Source organism: Neoarius graeffei, chromosome 17 (genome assembly GCF_027579695.1).
Source record: "Neoarius graeffei isolate fNeoGra1 chromosome 17, fNeoGra1.pri, whole genome shotgun sequence".
Lineage (NCBI taxonomy): Eukaryota > Metazoa > Chordata > Actinopteri > Siluriformes > Ariidae > Neoarius > Neoarius graeffei.
Window position 1 is genome coordinate 5,764,381 of NC_083585.1, and position 19,889 is coordinate 5,784,269.

At 46.9% G+C, this 19,889-nt stretch overlaps 1 protein-coding gene across 1 annotated transcript in view; it reads left to right on the forward strand.

Moving 5' to 3' along the window:
• The window catches only part of LOC132901310 (zinc finger protein 850-like), an 808,362-nt gene that overhangs the window by 640,831 nt on the left and 147,642 nt on the right, over positions 1–19,889 (forward strand). The gene's annotated exons all lie outside the window — the stretch shown is intronic.

Genomic DNA, 19,889 nt, shown 5'->3' on the forward strand with positions numbered 1-19,889 from the left:
ATCACCTACAATATTACATTCCACCAAAGAAAATTACTTGAAATATAACAACAGTACTAAGTAGGTATGTTAATTAAAATACTAGGTTACATGTAATAATGCATCATACCCTTAAGGCATACTTATCACAAGATGGCTGACACTCACAAGTGTGGCCTGGCAGGTGCTGTGTATTGTTTGTTTAAACCATCCAAGCCATCTAAATTAACATCGCATCACTGGCTCATGATGCTGTATGCAACATACAGCATCATGAGCCAGTGATGCGATGTTAATTTAGATGGCTTGGATGGTTTAAACAAACAACTACTCTGCTTTTGATATCTGTTCAACATCATTTTACCAAAGAAAACGGCAATTATGTCCTCCCTTCCACTCAAAGGAGTTTACATCTGTTATACTTGAAGTTCTTGATCAATGGACAAATGAGGGTGGCTCCAAAGTTGTGCGAGACGTCTAGCTCGCAAGGACTCTTCCAACTCGCCACAATATTATTACTGGCCGGTGATGTTGAACTAAACCCAGGCCCACAACCTACAGATGCTGCGACCATATGTTTACAGGAATATGCGACGAGTCTACCATTTTATGGTGTTCAACTCGTAAATCTTAATAATAATCCTTTCATCAATGCGGCCTTGACTTAGACTACGTTCAGACTGCACCCTGAAACGACCCATATCCGATTTTTTGCCCATATGCAACCTGTATCCGATTTGTTATTGACAACCTGAACGACACAGATCCGATTTTTTCACATGCGACCCAGGCCGCTTGGAGATCTGGTCCTAATTCCGATGCATATCCGTTATTTTCACATACGACTACAGTCTGACCGGACAGGTCACATTCATGCGACCTACACGTCATCAACAAGAGACAAATGTCACTATTCTGTGTTGGATAATCTCGCCTCTTTGGTGGAAAACAACAACATTTGTCCAGTTTTCAGAATTTAAATAGACTTTTATAGAATTGATCAAGCTAATCAGGGCTTAATTTGAGGGGGAGCAAGCCGGAGCGCGCTCCGGAACCTCGGACGTTGGCGCCGGCAGCTATTTACACTGGATCCGGTGATCCGCCACCTCTCTTGACTATGTAACAAAATAAAAAAAAACAACAAATAATTAAATAAATAAATGCAAGTTTATTTAGTGTTAATGTCTGATTTTGATATCTGTCTTGTTGGTGATTTCTCTCATGAAACAACATCCACAAAATATCTGTTAGTATATTATGGAAAAGGAGGGTGCACACTTCCGTGGCCACAGGAGGAAGACGCGCTGTTCGGGGAAAAAGAAGTGGAAGCACTCTGCCAGAAGTTTTGCATCAATGACCCACGACATGTCATCAGGGCATTCAGGGAATTCAGGGAAAGTAATGGAGAATTCATCCCAGATGAACTGAAGGGCCTCTTGGCCGCGATCAACACTGTCCCTATCTCAAGTGCAGAGTGTGAGCGGGGTTTTTCGCAGATGAACTTAATTTGCAGTGTTATTACAATACATGCCCAGAAGCGCCCCCCCCCTTCTTTTTTTTTCGCACCAGAGCCAGTCATCCTCTGCACTCCGGGACCTCCGACTTTACAAATTAAGCACTGAAGCTAATGGTGGATTTGGTAGGGACCTGGATGTTAAACCATCCTGTATTACAAGATTATAAGATTGTTCTGGAAATTTCCAGTAATTTGACACCTTCGGTATCATTAGTCTGCTGCCCACATTAATCAGATTATTGTGTGAGTTCCGCCACCGCCACAAAAACCACATCACCAAGTCTCGCCTCATCTCCATGCTTTACTTGCAAACTTGAAGAGTGCGCTTTTTTTTGTTTACGTATTACGTAGATGTGCTTATTACGTGTCAATTTGCGCATGCGGGACACTTTTGGGTCGTTTTCCGTTCATATTGGAGATCGCGTACAAGTCTCATATAATTGGTAATGTGAATGGCCTAACAAAAAAAATCGGATTTCACAACAAATCGGATATGGGTCATTTCAGGTTGCAGTCTGAACGTAGTGTTACTTACCCCCGGCATTGCCAGCAGTTACTTCACCCCTCGCTTTTGTTGGCGGGTGTTTTCCTTTGGCCGGGGGGTGGGGGGGGTGGAGGCTTTGTGGTCATTGGCTGTACCTGGATTGGGCCTATTAAACAGCGGGGAAGCGAGCTCGACACCGGAGCAGTTTGGCATTACTCGGGCTTCCAGTGGTGAGTTTCCAATAATTCCATTCTTGGATTGCCATGCCACATTAAACCCATATATTAATGCTACACTGACTAAAGCCAGGAATCCTGTAATGAAAAACACTGGACCACAAAATTCTTTTCAACGCTGAATCATGCTAAAACTGTCTGGGATCCATGGTGTAAAGACAAAGGCTTATTTGGTGGACATTTAAATATCTGGAGTATGACATCCAAATGTGAACAACTGGAACATTTACTTTGTGACTCCAATATTGATTTTTTTTGGTCTGACTGAAACTTGGTTAACTTGCTCATCTCCAGAAGCCTTAATATCTATGCCAGGATACAACGTTTTTAGAAGAGACAGAGATCGAGGTAAGGAGGAGGTGTTCTATTATATGTGAGAAATACTTTAAAATGTAAGCAGATTGAATGGCCAAGACAATGTAATATTGATATTGAATGTGTTGGTGTGTCACTATCTACTGAAATGTCATTTACCTTAATTTGTTTATACCGAAAACCCTCATCAAAACTAGATTTTTATGATCAATTGAAAGTTCTTCTTCTCATCTCATTATCTCTAGCTGCTTTATCCTGTTCTACAAGGTCACAGGCAAGCTGGAGCCTATCCCAGCTGACTACAGGTGAAAGGCAGGGTACACCCTAGACAAGTCACCAGGTTATCACAGGGCTGACACATAGACAACCATTCACACCTACAGTCAATTTAGAGTCACCAGTTAACCTAACCTGCATGTCTTTGGGGGAAACCGGAGCACCCAGAGGAAACCCACGCGGTCAACATGCAAACTCCGCACAGAAAGGCCCTCGTTGGCCACAGGGATCAAACCCGGGCTTTCTTGCTGGGAGGTGACAGCACTAACCACTACACCACTGTGCTGCCTGAAAGTTCTTCTTAGCCATTGTAATTTTAACAAAGAGGTCATTATCATGGGTGATTTCAATATAAATTGGAATTATAACAATGCAAGGAAAAACCTCAAGAAAATAATTGATTATTATAATCTTACACAGCTAGTAGAACAATCTACAAGAATAACCACTTGCTCTGAAACAAGAATAGATCTATTGTTTACAAATAGACCTGAAAGGATCATTAAGACATGCAGTCTTTTGACTGGCTTGTCAGATCATTATGTACAACCCTGATTCCAAAAAAGTTGGGACAAAGAACAAATTGTAAATAAAAATGGAATGCAATAATTTACAAATCTCAAAAATTGCTATTGTATTCACAGTAGAACATAGACAACATATAAAATGTCGAAAGTGAGACATTTTGAAATTTCATGCCAAATATTGGCTCATTTGAAATTTCATGACAGCAAAAAGTTGGGACAGGGGCAATAAGAGGCTGGAAAAGTTAAAGGTACAAAAAAGGAACAGCTGGAGGACCAAATTGCAACTCATTAAGTCAATTGGCAATAGGTCTGTGGCAGCGGGGGTGTGGTCAAGCATCGGTCTGTGACCGGAAGGCGGAGTCAGGGTAAGTGGCAGAATCATTGCACCTGATGTCAGTTAACGTGTGTTTGTGTGTCTTCCCCAGTGACCGCACCCGATATAAGGAGAGAGAGAGCAGAGGAAGAGAGCTCTCTTCCCAACCAGACGACTTGTGTGTGTGTGTGTGTGTGTGTGTGTGTGTGTGTGTGTGTGTGTGGCTGGGAGAGTGAATACTACACTGAAAAGTGCAAAATAAAGAGTTTTTGGGAACTCAGTTCTGGCCTGTCGTCCTTCTGTGCTCCACCCACCCGTCCGAATTGCAATAGTGGTGCCAAAACCCAGGATCAGAGCACAGAGAAGAACAGCCCCATGGAGTCCTCCCCCTTCGCAGACCTGGTCCACACCTTCGCCATGGCCCAGCAGAGCCAGCACCAGGCGCTAGTTGCCCTCCGGAAGGAGCAGGTCTCCTTCAAATGACCAGGAACAATGCAGTCACTCAGGGTACAAATGCAGTCACTCAGTGCGTTTACATGCACATCCAAATCGAGCTACTGTCGGTAATCGAGCTAAGGGTCCCAGCAGGGGTGCCAGAGAAATCCAATCCTACATGCACACAAGGAAATCGAGCTATTGTGTGAGGTACATTGTGCACCCGAGCCACAGGTATGACTGATAGGTTGAGCTGCATGATATCTTGCTACACGCCCCCATCGTGTTGGTACACTTCCGGTTGTCGTCATGAAGAAGAGCTATTCAAGAGTATAAACAAAGTTATCAGTTCCGTGTTCACAAGAAGAACGACGACGAGGACAGCAACATCGAGAGATGTTGTTCCTCCTGACCTCTTCTGCTGCTCACTACTACTACTGTTGTCATGCCGACCGAGGCTGTTGTGTTTCCCGCTTGTGGTCTCGTCACTCGTCACTTCCGGAAGGGGCAGTGCTGAAGTAAGTAGCTCGACTACGTAGCTTGATAGGGTTTACATGCACTAAGTAGCTCGGCTACAATCGCATAATCTAGGTCGCGTAGCTCGATTACAAGAAATCCAGTTCGGTTCGATTTCAGCTGAGCTAAGGTGTTTCCATGGCATTTAGAACTTCGATTTCAGTCGAGCTACGGCAGAAATTCGATTTTCTCTATGTGCATGTAAATGCACTGACTGTAGAGGCATGGAAGAGGGCTGATTCTGGAATACTGGCTGTGTTGCAGCCTGTAGTATCTAAATAACTGTATTCTGGATTTCAAAGAAGCTGAGCACAACTTACAGTTCCAGGTCATTTTGGAACCAGCAACCTAAAAGGGAAAGAAAACAATGACGAAATTTAAACCACCAACTTTTAAAACAGAATTGCTTTCATGTACTATATAACTTATTATTGGCTTGCGACAACATGACCTTGGATGACAGTCAACACTGTTTTTAAAATTATATGATCTGCACTGAAAAAAAAAATCATCAACTAGGACCATTGTATTCATTAACAAAACACATTCCTGAATTATTAATGTCATACGTTTACATGACACACTACACCAGACCTGGGCATTTTATGGCCCACGGGCCGCATCCGGCCCTTTGGTTCATTCTGACCGGCCCACTTAAGGTTAATGAGAAATTACAAAATAGAAGTATTTTCTAATTTTACCCCATGCATGGACTGAATGTGCATTGCTTTTATTTTGAAGTTGTGTTCAACAAAAATGCAACGCGCGCGACATGAACATGACATGAAATCCCACGAAACCTAATCCCGCGATAACTACTTCCGTAATTTGTCCAGACCAACCACAAACTTGTACATCATCCTTCAAACGTTCCAGCCAATCACATAGTGTGACATCACCAGCAGGTGCTGGAGCCCGAGCCGATCTGTAGATCTGATACCTACACCGAATTAACGTTGTTGGGAGCAGATCACAAGAAGACTTTAGTCCCCAAAATGTCCGCAAAAAGAAGAAAGGTAGATGCCGAATGCAGGGCTTTCAACAAAACATGGACTGCTAAGTATTTATTTACTGAAGTCAGAGATAAAGCCGTGTGTTTAGTTTGCAGAGAGCGTATCGCTGTGTTCAAAGACTACAATTTGAGTCGGCATTACCAGACGAAGCACGCTGAGAAATACCGCAACTTGACTGATGCTGAAATAGCGCGGACATCAGAAGCTTTGCTGGCTAAGCTAGAAAAGCAGCAAGGCTTTTTTACCAAGCATCACACATCCAGGGATGCAGCAACCAAGACCAGCTTTGTGCTTTCCCACAAAATCGCTAAAAACAGTAAGCCATTCTCGGAGGGGGAATTTGTGAAAGAGTGCTTAGTGGACTTGGTGCTTGATATTTGGAGTAGAAAGACAATATTGTGATGTCTTTATTGTGTTTGGGGGTAAATGTGACTGAAAAAAAAAAGGTACAAACATTCACATTTTGTTAACCATTGTTTTGGGAAATTTGATTGAATAAATGACATTTTTTGTAAGGCAACCTCGTTTTTTCCATACTCTTACCAGTCTTAGCAGCTTGTAAAAACAATGTTATTTACTGCTTTATATAAAGAAATACAATTAATATTGTGCAGAATTTAGTTCAGCCTTTTGGTCCGGCCCTCCACAAAATTCTCTGTTTCTCATGTGGCCCCATGGAAAAAATAATTGCCCACCCCTGCACTACACAGACATATGCTGGCTGAGGCCCCGGTCACACCGCCCGAACTTTGCTGGAGCGTTCCTTGAACGGTAGGGAGGGGGGGCCGAATTTCGACAACACTCGTCACCGTGCACAAAATGGGAAAAAAATCGAAAACACGGGCGTTGGCTTAGCGGTGCACCGCTGAAGCCGGCGTTGCTTTAGCGTTGGTTTAGCGGTAGCGAGTGTTGGTTTAGCGGTGACGCGAGCGTTGGTTTAGCGGCGTTCTGCGCATGCGGGCTTTGGCTCGGCAGGGGTATAAAGTTGGTTTAGCGGCATACCGCTTGTGACTACGGAGCTGAACGGATCGTTTTGATACAAGTTCTGATAGATTTTTGATAGAAGCTCCACCATCAGCTTGTCATACAGCCCATGTTCAGGCCTTCTCAGTATCCACTGTCTGACTCACACAACTCCGTCTCTCCTTCTTCTCTCTCTCCTTTTTTTTTCTAGTTAAAATTCTTATTACTGTTCTGTTGTCTTTATAGCTTTTCCCCTTTTTTCCACTGTTGTTTAGTTGATCTTATCATATTTTTATCTATAAAAACGTTTGTTATTAATATTATTTATATTACTTTTTACTTTATTATCATTCATATTACTTTATTTTTTGTTTATTGTTTGCTGTCAGTCAGATTATTTCTATTTTCATTATGTTTTTGCTGTCTTTTCCTTAATGTTATTATTATTTGCTATTATATTATCTTTATCATTATTTAATCATTTAATATTTACTATTAATATATACAACATTTTACTTTATAATTGTTATCCATAGGTATTAGTCATACTGTGGCAGCGGGGGCGTGGTCAAGCGCCGGTCTGTGACAGGAGGGCGGAGTCAGGGAAGGTAAGTGGCAGAATCACGTCACCTGAGAGCAATTAACCTGTTTGTGTGTCTTCCCAGTGACTGCGCCCTATATCAGGAGGGAGAGCGAGAGCAGAAGGAGCTCAGCCCTGAACCAGACGCCGGTTGTGTGTCTGCGAATGTTATTGTTATACTGAAAAGTGTGGCAATAAAGCCATTTATAAAACCTGATCTCTGTCCTGCCGTCCTCTGTGCTCCACCCACACGTAGGGTCTCTTACAGTGGTGCCGAAACCCGGGACAGTGGAGCACCAAACCAGCAGCCCCATGGAATCCTCCCCGTTCGCCGATCTGGTCCACGCCCTCGCCACGGCTCAGCAAAGCCAGCACCAGGCACTCGTCACGCTCCGAAAGGAGCAGGAGCAGCGCTTCGAAGCCCTGGTGCTGGCCCAGCAGGAAGATCGCGAGGCGTTCCGGCATCTCCTCGCGTCGGCGGGGTCCACCAGCGCTCCGGCCGCGGGCCCGTCTCCCCTCATTGTCACCAAGATGGGCCCGCAGGACGACCCCGAGGCGTTCATCACGTTGTTTGAACAGGTCGCCGAAGCCTCGGGGTGGCCGATGGAGCAGCGCGCGGCGCGCCGCCTCCCCCTGCTCACGGGAGAGGCACAGCTGGCCGCGCTACAGCTCCCCGCCGACCGCCGGCTGGCCTTCGCGGACCTCCGCCGGGCCGTCCTCCAGCGCGTGGGGCGCACACCGGAGCAACAGCGCCAGCGCTTCCGCGCGCTGCGACTGGAGGAAGTCGGCCGGCCGTTCGCGTTCGGCCAGCAGCTCCGGGACGCCTGCTGGCGGTGGCTGAGGGCCAACGATCGCGACGCCGAGGGAATCGTCGACCAGGTGGTACTGGAACAGTTCATCGCCCGCTTACCAGCTGGAACCGCGGAGTGGGTCCAGTGCCACCGCCCGGCGTCGCTGGATCAGGCAGTCGAGCTGGCGGAGGATCATCTGGCGGCTGTCCCGGCGGCAGGACAGCAGATGGCATCTCTTCTCTCCTCTTCTCTCTCTCTCTCTCCCCCCCCCTCCTGTGTCCTGTCCTCGCCCCATTCCCCCTCCGCGGAGGCGGGGGCCGGCACCCCCCCAGCCAGCCCGCCGCACCCGCGGTGCCCTCCCGTTTCTCCCTTCTGTGTCTGTCTCTCCCCCACCTCAGGTGAGTGAGCCCCAGATCACCGGTGCAGAGGGAAAGCCCGGGCCGGTTTGCTGGCGCTGCGGGGAACCGGGCCACCTTCAACAGCAGTGCACGGCAATGGAAGTGGGCGCGGTGGTTCGGATCCCCGACGCGCCAGAGGCCGCCCTCGATCGGGCCGGAGCGTATCGCATACCGGTGAGTATCCAAGGGGCTACATATCAGGCGTTGGTGGATTCTGGTTGTAATCAGACCTCAATTCGCCAAAGCCTGGTTCAAAACGAGGCATTGGGGGGAGCACAAGGGGTGAAGGTGTTATGTGTGCACGGGGATGTTCACAGCTACCCTTTGGTGTCGGTCCACATTATTTTCAGAGGGGAAAAATTCATAGTAAAGGCGGCGGTTAATCCTCGCCTTACCCACTCTCTAATTTTGGGGACTGATTGGCCGGGATTTCGGGGTTTAATGACACGCCTAGTCGAGAGTGGGTCCTGCCATTTGACAGGGGGAGGTCCCGGTGTCGCTTTGGCGGGAGCAGCTGTCACAGAGCCGTCTACGTCATCTCCGCGTCAGAGTGAGGAGCCGCCGGCTCCTCCTCTCTCTATTGGGGAATCCCTCGCGGATTTCCCATTAGAGCAGTCGTGAGACGAGACTCTGCGGCATGCGTTTGACCAAGTGAGAGTAATCGATGGTCAAACGCTCCAGCCGAATGCCACCCCGTCCTTCCCCTACTTCGCGATTATGAAGGATAGATTATACCGAGTGACGCAGGACACTCAAACGAAAGAGCGAGTCACGCAGCTTTTAATTCCGAAGAGCCGCCGGGAATTGGTATTCCAGGCGGCTCACTTTAATCCCATGGCTGGACACTTAGGGCAGGATAAAACACTAGCCCGAATAATGGCCCGTTTCTATTGGCCGGGGATTCGCGGCGATGTCCGTAGGTGGTGTACGGCATGCCGCGAATGCCAGTTAGTAAACCCAGCGGCCATTCCAAAAGCGCCTTTGTGCCCTCTACCGTTAATCGAGACCCCGTTTGAGAGAATTGGGATGGATCTCGTCGGGCCATTAGATCGGTCAGCACGAGGGTACCGCTTTATATTAGTTCTAGTGGACTATGCAACGCGATACCCGGAAGCAGTGCCTCTGCGCAATATCTCAGCACGCAGTATTGCAGAGGCACTCTTCCGCGTCATCTCCCGAGTTGGAATCCCGAAAGAGATTCTGACTGATCAAGGCACTACGTTTATGTCACGAACACTGCGCGAACTGTATGGGTTATTGGGGATTAAGCCGATCCGCACCAGCGTGTATCACCCACAAACGGACGGTTTAGTGGAACGATTCAACCGCACCCTCAAAAATATTATTAAAAAATTCGTAAGTGAGGACGCACGTAACTGGGATAAGTGGCTCGAACCCTTGCTGTTCTCAGTGCGAGAGGTCCCCCAAGCCTCCACGGGGTTCTCCCCGTTTGAATTATTATATGGGCGTAAGCCGCGCGGCATCCTGGACGTGCTGCGGGAAAATTGGGAGGAGGGACCTTCACAAAGTAAGAACGAAATTCAGTACGTTATGGACCTGCGCGCAAAACTCCACACGCTCACCCACCTAACTCAGGAGAATTTGCGGCAGGCCCAGGAACGGCAAGCCCGCCTGTACAACAAGGGTACGCGCCTTAGGGAGTTCACTCCGGGAGATAAGGTACTCGTACTGTTGCCCACGTCGAGCTCCAAATTGATCGCCAAGTGGCAAGGACCCTTTGAGGTCACACGGCGAGTCGGGGACGTCGACTATGAGGTGAGGCGAACGGACAGGGGTGGGGCGCTACAGATTTACCACCTCAACCTGCTTAAACTCTGGAACGAGGAGGTCCCCGTGGCGTTGGTGTCGGTAGTTCCAGAGAAGGCGGAGCTGGGGCCGGAGGTTCAAAAGGGGACATTGGCATCACGTACCTCTCCGGTCCCCTGTGGAGACCACCTCTCCCCGACCCAACTCACGGAGGTCGCCCAGTTGCAGACCGAGTTTTCGGATGTGTTCTCGCCCCTGCCCGGTCGCACTAACCTCATAGAGCACCACATAGAGACGCCCCCGGGGGTGGTAGTGCGTAGCCGCCCTTACAGGCTACCTGAACACAAAAAAAAGGTGGTTTGGGAAGAACTTCAGACCATGCTCGAAATGGGCATCGTCGAGGAGTCCTACAGTGACTGGAGCAGCCCGGTGGTCTTGGTACCCAAGGCCGACGGGTCGGTCCGGTTCTGTGTGGACTATAGAAAAGTCAACGCGGTGTCTAAATTCGACGCGTACCCAATGCCTCGTATTGATGAGTTGCTCGATCGACTCGGCACTGCTCGCTTTTATTCGACACTGGATTTAACGAAGGGATATTGGCAGATCCCCTTGACTCCACTATCCCGAGAAAAAATGGCCTTTTCCACACCGTTTGGTTTACACCAATTCGTCACCCTTCCGTTTGGGCTGTTTGGGGCCCCCGCAACGTTTCAGTGGCTGATGGACAGAGTCCTCCGCCCTCACGCCACATATGCGGCAGCATATTTAGATGACATAATCATCTATAGCAATGACTGGCAGCGGCACCTCGAACATCTGAGGGCCGTCCTTAGGTCGCTGAGGCGAGCGGGGCTCACAGCCAACCCAAAGAAGTGTGCGATTGGGCGGGTGGAAGTACGGTATCTGGGCTTCCACTTGGGCAACGGGCAGGTGCGTCCCCAAATTAATAAGACGGCAGCAATTGCGGCCTGCCCGAGGCCCAAGACCAAAAAGGGGGTGAGACAGTTCCTGGGGCTGGCTGGCTATTATCGCAGGTTTATACCTAATTATTCGGACGTCACCAGCCCGCTGACTGATCTCACTAAAAAGGGGGCACCAGATCCGGTCCAGTGGACGGAGCAGTGCCAGCGGGCTTTCTCAGAGGTAAAGGCTGCACTGTGTGGGGGGCCACTTCTACACTCCCCTGACTTTTCTCTCCCTTTTATGTTGCAGACCGATGCGTCGGACAGAGGGCTGGGGGCGGTTTTGTCCCAGGAGGTGGAGGGGGAGGACCGCCCTGTCCTGTATATCAGCAGGAAGCTGTTGGTGCATGAGGGGCGCTACAGCACCATAGAGAAAGAGTGTCTGGCCATCAAGTGGGCGGTTCTTGCCCTCCGGTACTACCTGCTGGGGCGCCCTTTCACCCTCTGTTCGGACCACGCGCCCCTCCAGTGGCTCCACCGCATGAAAGATGCCAACGCGCAGATCACCCGTTGGTATCTGGCGCTCCAACCCTTTAATTTCAAGGTGGTCCACAGGCCGGGGGCGCAGATGGTCGTGGCGGACTTCCTCTCCCGTCAAGGGGGGGGGGGAGTCGGCTGCAGGCCGGACGGCCGCCCGGCCTGAGTTGGGCGGTGGGGGTATGTGGCAGCGGGGGCGTGGTCAAGCGCCGGTCTGTGACAGGAGGGCGGAGTCAGGGAAGGTAAGTGGCAGAATCACGTCACCTGAGAGCAATTAACCTGTTTGTGTGTCTTCCCAGTGACTGCGCCCTATATCAGGAGGGAGAGCGAGAGCAGAAGGAGCTCAGCCCTGAACCAGACGCCGGTTGTGTGTCTGCGAATGTTATTGTTATACTGAAAAGTGTGGCAATAAAGCCATTTATAAAACCTGATCTCTGTCCTGCCGTCCTCTGTGCTCCACCCACACGTAGGGTCTCTTACATATACTTTTTGAAATCAAATTTTATAATCAAATTCCAGTCTAGTCTATACAATGCATTTTCATTGTCTACTAGTCTAGTCAATTTAAGTCAATTTATTATTATTATTATTATTCTCATCTCATTATCTCTAGCCGCTTTATCCTTCTACAGGGTCGCAGGCAAGCTGGAGCCTATCCCAGCTGACTACGGGCGAAAGGCGGGGTACACCCTGGACAAGTCGCCAGGTCATCACAGGGCTGACACATAGACACAGACAACCATTCACACTCACATTCACACCTACGGTCAATTTAGAGTCACCAGTTAACCTAACCTGCATGTCTTTGGACTGTGGGGGAAACCGGAGCACCCGGAGGAAACCCACGCAGACACGGGGAGAGCATGCAAACTCCACACAGAAAGGCCCTCGCCAACCCCGGGGCTCAAACCCAGGACCTTCTTGCTGTGAGGCGACAGCGCTAACCACTACACCACCGTGCCGCCTATTATTATTTTATTATTGTGGTTGTTGTTATTATTTTCAGCATTTACATAGTACAGTGAGTCAATATTAAGTCAAATCATAACGTTGCCATTGCTGTTTTACGTGTTTTAATGGGACCACAATGGAAATAAGTGCTTGCGCTTTCTTGTGTAATCCTGATTTTAATGTATTTTGTACTTCATTTTACATTATGATCGAATAAAATCAAATCAAAAAATCTGTCAACAGCTTGTTGGAATCTGAGGAGGTTCTGATTCTGCTGCTGGACTAGTGCACCAATCATAGCAAGTCTCTCAGCATCCATGGTGATACAGTTTTACTGTAACTTTGAGCAAATTCGATACAGATGAGGTCTGAACTCAACGGCAGCTCGATTCCAAATGAGCTCCTGGTCCATTTCTCCCCGTATTTATAGCCAAATTCTGGTCCCGCTCCGACACCTCTATACCAACGCCAAACCAAAGTTCATCGCTGCCATGGATAGCTGCTTCAACGCCCGACACCGTTCCAGCAACCCCGTGTCTGCTCGTAAAACGCTTACAACCGCTCCACTGAAGTTTGTGCAACGTTTAATCGCCGCCCGGGCAACGCTGGCGAAGCAGCGGTGGTCCAGCATTCAAGATTTCTGCGTTGGCCTAGCGGACCCAAGCATCCACGAACTTGCGTCTAGCGGTGCCAAACTTTGACTGGGCGTTGGTGGAGCGGGGGTGAACTTTGCTGGGGCGGAAAATTGCCCCCTCCTCACCGCTCACAATATTTTGTGCAGCTCAAAACTTTCGGAGCGGTAGGAGGGCCCCTTGAGAAACATCAGCGGTGGCCGAGCATATATGGCGTTGCTTTAATGGGGGCCAACTTTTGTTAAACGGTGGTGAACAGTTACGAGCAGTGATGAATTTTTTTCACCGCTCCAGGAACGCTCCAGCAAAGTTTGGGCGGTGTGACCGGGGCCTGATCCACTGACTTCTTCCAACCTTCTTTTTTTTGGTCTCTCATAACTGTACAACTTAAACATGCCTTAGTGGCTTGGTATCATCTAGTGGTAGATAACGGCATAACACTGTATAACACCAACATTTAGGCTCACACATTCAACAGGTTTCATGTAGTCCAAACAGTAAAGTAGAATAAATGATATGGGAGGGGGTAGAGAGGAGTGGTTGATAGAACAATTAACATTCATTTGATTACCTGGTATTTTTCACCACAGCCACTTAACTCCGTCTGCGCTCACAACTGGAACAGAATAATGCAAACACATTAACTCATCTGAGGCTGAACAAATAAAAGCTTATACAATGTTGAGTTTTAAATGCTTCCATTTACTACAAGTATAATATCCAAACTTCAATCCATGCTCCAAAGTTTAGTTGCCAAGCTTTTGTCTACAAACCTTCCTCAGGGCACACGTGAATGCTGCGTGCACGTATACAGACATGCTGGTGCAAGTGTCTGAGGCAACTTTCCTCTATTCAATGCTAGTTAAACTTTATGGATGCATAGTTGATCAACAACAATGTCATTTCGACAAACTAAAGCCTTAATGTCAATGCTCATTCCAAACGAGTTTCACGTGCTAATTTAAAGGTGGAGTACGAGATTTTTTTCAGGAGTATTTTTTACCATATTGCTTGAAAAGCTCCTCACACCCATGTTGCAAGCAGTACAATAGAAGGTTTGACCCAAAAACGAAATATTTTAATCCAGTCTACAATGTAAAATAAAGGAAAAATGCCATCAAATCCTATCGAGGTAACCACGTCAAAATGATTGGATACTGACACGTCAATCAGACTGAAACCCACAAGCAGCCCGTCCCTTCTGTGTGTGCGTGTGTGTGTGTGAGAGAGAGAGCGAGCAGCCCCTCCCCCAACCCGCGCGCTGCGAGCAGAGTGTCACACAGAGCGCAGGATTTTCTCAGTGCGCTCCCTCCAAACAATGGGGATTTACACGAAAACGGAAGGAGATATTCACAAATTTCTTTCACAATGAGCGCCACAAGGCTCTCCTGAACACACTGATGTAATTTATTTTTGTCTGTAGCGTAAAGAATGGTCACTAGAGCAAGTTAAAAACGAGTGACTTTTCTGCCAAGTTTATAATGGCAGTCTATGGGGCTACACGCCTGCCCTCTCCTCACTTTCAGGCTTCTCATTCAAAAACTGCAAGTCGTATCGTGTAGGTAGACACATTGTGTGAATCAGGACAAGTGTGGCTACTACTTTTGAGAAAATTGTGTGTGTGGAGTGAAAATTGGGGCTGAAAACACAGTTTAAATGAGAAAGTTTGAGCTATTTTTCCAAGCTCTCTACACTCTAACTTAACGAGCTCCACTGGTGTGTAATGCAATAGACACCCATTATAAAGCCTGACTTTCTCAGGCTTTATAAGGGGGAGGAGGGGTGGAGACGCGGGGGGTGGGAGTGTCTCATCTCATCTCATTATCTCTAGCCGCTTTATCCTGTTCTACAGGGTTGCAGGCAAGCTGGAGCCTATCCCAGCTGACTACGGGCGAAAGGCAGGGTACACCCTGGACAAGTCGCCAGGTCATCACAGGGCTGACACATAAACACAGACAACCATTCACACTCACATTCACACCTATGGTCAATTTAGAGTCACCAGTTAACCTAACCTGCATGTCTTTGGACTGCGGGGGAAACCGGAGCACCCGGAGGAAACCCACGCGGACACGGGGAGAACATGCAAACTCTGCACAGAAAGGCCCTCGCCGGCCACGGGGCTCGAACCCGGACCTTCTTGCTGTGAGGCGACAGCGCTAACCACTACACCACCGTGCCACCCAGGCGGGCGTTTATTTTAGGCGAGACATTTCCTCAGAACAGTATGAGTGGGACACGCCTCTCCCACCAGAGAAAGAGGCACACTGGAAAGCATGGATCAACTCCTTAACATACCTGGAACAGAAGGCGAGTGTCAGTCCTGTACCCCTGGGAGACTTCGAGCTGGATCATCTTAGCAAGGTCCAGTGGCGCCAGGTCCAGAGCCTGGTGGACTCCTTCTGGAAGAGGTGGCGGTCGGAGTACCTGGCAACACTTCAACCATGGAGGAAGTGGACCTCTGAGAAGCCTGACCTCCAGAAAGGTGACATTTGTTTTGATAAAGGACAGTCAAGCAAAGCGTAACATGTCGCCTCTTGGACGAATAGTTAAGGCCATTGCTAGTTCAGACAGCAAAGTTCGTAAGGTCATTGTGAAGACTCTTAGCCAAGGGGTAGTTAAGGAATACCTTAGACCCATTTCTGATGTTGTTTTACTTATTCCGCAGAAGAAAGAGTAAATAGTGGTATACATGTATACCAAGCGGGGAGTGTGCTGACTCTGTCAGTTACTGGGTGGGGTTAGGTTTCCCCTAGTGGTAGTTTTAGGTACTGCAGCTTTAATTTGTAGTCACTTCCTGTTATATGCACGAGGCACTTCCTGTTTTAACCATGCCTGTTACAAGCCATATACAAATGTGCTCCTCCAGAGATTCAGCTGTTTTAACCTTGGAGTGGAACCAACAGTGAGTTATTGCTGCAAATAGTTGTTGTAGTCGATTAAGATCACTGTGGTGTTGAAAGTGATGATCAAAACGTTTAATTTAAGTTAAAATGAGATCATTGTAAAGTATGCTAATTGCTAATCGTCGTTAGCAATGCTAGTTAGCCACACTGCTGAGTCATATAGCTTATTGTAGAGCCTCATTTACAACATGCTATACATTGTGTTTTGTGTGAAACGTTGCTAGTTAGTATATTTTCACTTTACCTGTTTACTTACCTGTGTAAATAGTCTCCTGTAAGAGAAAAGATGTTAAATTTCGTCATACTTACCTGATTTGGAACCTGTAAAGAAATTACTTACCTGATTCAGCACCTGTAAAGGAAACAGTAGATTGTAACCAGTGTGTTGCATGTATTTTCTTTTGTAACATTTTGTATCTTGTATATTTCCTTTGTGTTTCAGTTTTACAAATAATCAAAGCACCAGAAGATTTCAGTAAATCAATCAGTCAACCTGGAATTAAGCCTACTGGTCTTTATTGTTGTTCGCTATCTGTCTACAATACCCCAGAAGTATTATCCAGGACAGAATAGGAGAAGACTGTATACATCGTCAAAAGTCAACTTGCTGAGAATCCAGTATACATTGTCTGCCCTGAAACTGGAGACAAACAGAAAACCAGGACACTGCACCGCAATCTCCTGTTGCTGGTGAACGACTTGCCTGTCGATATCACTCCACCTGACATAAGATCCATCCCTGAGAAGAAAACACATCACAGACAAAAACAAGAGAGAATGACAGACACTCAAAGACAAGCAGACACAAGTGATGACAGTGAGGGTGATTCAGATGAGGACTGTGGCCCAGGATACTGGTTGAGGAGACCTGCAGAAAGAACAGAGAAAAGACCTGTCACTGACCTTAACCAACTCACCATGTATCTAGGGAACCTGAGCCAAGGACCAGCACCTGTAAGGGAAGAAAGTCATACTGTACCTGAACACTTATCAAATCCTGCTGAAGAGAGATGAGATGCTGATGAGAACCTACCTGTACCCACTGGACCTGTGGAAGGAAATGGAAACAATGAACTCCAAGACTCTGAGTCAGAAACTCGACCTTTGACCCGTCCTGTAGAGCACAGTCATTCAGAGATCAGAAGATCAGCTTGTGAGAGGAGGCCACGCCATTTCCTCACCTATGAGTCATTAGGTGAACCATCAACACGGTCACACGCCACAGTTCACTCAGTGACTGGACACACAGAATCCTTTGTACCTGTCATGGAGGCACCCCATCACCCTACATCTGCATACTCACTCTTTCCCTACCTCCCATCTATTTGTGTGCCATATTCACAGCCAGTCCTCTACACCCAGACACCATACATGCCATATACTTACCAAGCACCAGCCACATACATTCCACCCACAATGCTTGTGTGTTAAATAGAGGTTTAAGAACCAAGGTTAAGAGCTGAAAATGTTCAAAGGTTTGAGATAAAGATTTTTAGAAATGTCGGGAGCCATTCTTTTCTGTCAGGGAGCGTGTGATGCCCACTGAAGTGTTTATCACATTTGTGGTAGTTTTTGTAATTTCATAATTAATGTTTTGAGTGTTTATTCAAGGGATAATTAACCTGTATTCGCTAACATTGCACTAAAGTATTTGATGTACATATCAGGAGAAGTAATGTGTGTTCGACAGCAGGGAGCAGTGTGGTGTTTACGTGGCCCCAGGGGCTTTACGTCAGTTTGGTTCGCTTTGCGGCTTTTCTCTTTCTGCTGAGCGAGAAGACAGAACGGACGTGGAGTTTCTTTGTTTCCAGTGGCGGTTCTAAACCAAAATTACTAGGGGGGCCTAGGTGGGACCAGTGTTTTTTCAGGGGGGCACATATGGACAAAACATGGCAATATTTAAGCGTTCAAAATGTTTTGTTTAGTTTATTTAAAACCAAAACAAAATACATTGAGCATAAATACAATGAGATAAACATTGTCTCAATAGCCTAAACATAAAATAAATTGTGCTCAATAAATCTTAAAACCATGTTTCTCTTTTTTGTAAAATAAGATTTCTATTTTTGCATACAATGAATCTTTTCTTCAGATGTGGCTGCAATGGAGTGTCGTCCAAGCACTTGCTGATGTCTGGAGAAAGATGAATACAGTAAATGAGAGTGCTACTGAGAACAACATTTATTTATCATTATTCATTTATTAATTTATTATTATATCTATTATTTGTATTTTATATTTATTAATTATTATTCAGACTTCACACTTTCAGAGTAGGCTATATGAATTGTAGGCCAACACTGCTCACACACGCATTTGTTCAACATCACAAACCTGATGGTGCTGTACTTGATATGCATGGTGAATCTGGTTGTCCCAATGACTCATTGGGTTGTCCCTCATTCTGTCCCTCAATCTGATCCTGAATGTCTTCATCCTCACTCTCAGATTGCCTTTCGGATGCCTCACTTTCCACCTCTCCAACCATCACCTCTGGCTCTCTCTCCACCTCTGGCTCTCTCACCTCTTTCATAATCTTCATCTTCCTTACTCTCTCTATGTTGCTTTTTGCCAACAGGGGCAAAAAAGGACATAATGTCCTTCTTGCTCCTTTTCATGATGACAGCCTACAGTAGGCTTATACTAAAAAGTAAACGGAGAGGAATGTAGCCTCTACATATCACAAGGCCATTCGAGTTTTACAAGAAGGTTAAACACTGTCGGTTATTTTACCCATTTCCCAAAAATATTAAGTTAGGCTACTTATTGCTGTGCAACGCACTTTTAAGAAAGCGCAATAAAACGGATTTATTATTGTAGTGAACAACAACAGTAAAACACGGATATGTGCAAACACTGACGTTACAAAATTGAATAATTTTCCTTACCTTCGCTTCTTTGCAGTAGCCTAGTCCTTGCAGGGCTGCAGCTGTTAACTCTCACATCCGAAGTTTACAATTCGCGCTGCTGCTGGTCTTTCTGCTGCAGGTAACAGTGTGCGTGTAGCGCTTTAAGGAGTCCGTGTAGAACACTCCGTCATGTCAGTTCCGATCTTCGAGCCAGCACACGTCGAAATTAATAAAGCTTATTATCTGTTCAGCACAGGGGCCACAACAGGGGCCAGGAGCAATTTTACAGGGGCACTGGCCCCCCTGGCCCCTGTTTAAAACCGCCTATGCACACATGATCGTGTAATTCAAACTGACTTTGGGTCTTTTTGTTTGATTATTTTCAAACAAAAACAAACAACAACAAAAAGGAGGCTGGTCAAGTCTCCACTGTCAGAAATAGTGTTACAGTAAGAGTCCATTTCTGTTCCCCAAGGTACAGTCTACACTAATGTACCCTTAGGGCTCATGATTGGGTCCCAAGGTAACTATGGGTACTTTTTAGGATCAGAAAGGTCCATATACGTTCCCAGGAAGTATGAAAAAGGGACAAATAAGCACCTTGGAGGGTACTGTCCAAATGATCATGCTAGGACTACTACTGTACTTTATTTTCTGAGAGTGTGACGTGCCCCCCCGACAGCTTTTCCAACAGTAAAGCTAGCTTCTTACTGATAATGATTTTCACTTGCTAATCATTTTTCAGCTGTTAATGAAGATGAATGAGTTAGGTAGGTGCCTTGCTAACTAGTCAACACTAAAGAGCGACTGTTATAATCAAGTTAGTTTACAAATATCTATATAAATCAATAACTCCAGTTCACTAACCTTGAGCTCCTGTCCGTTTTCACCAGGTGCTTGCAAATTCTTCAGCTGGTATGGAAGTCAAAGAAACGTGCTTCACCCTCCCAATCAACCCCAACCATTTCCCCAGCAAATTGTGGCGTTTGGTGAACAATCCTCA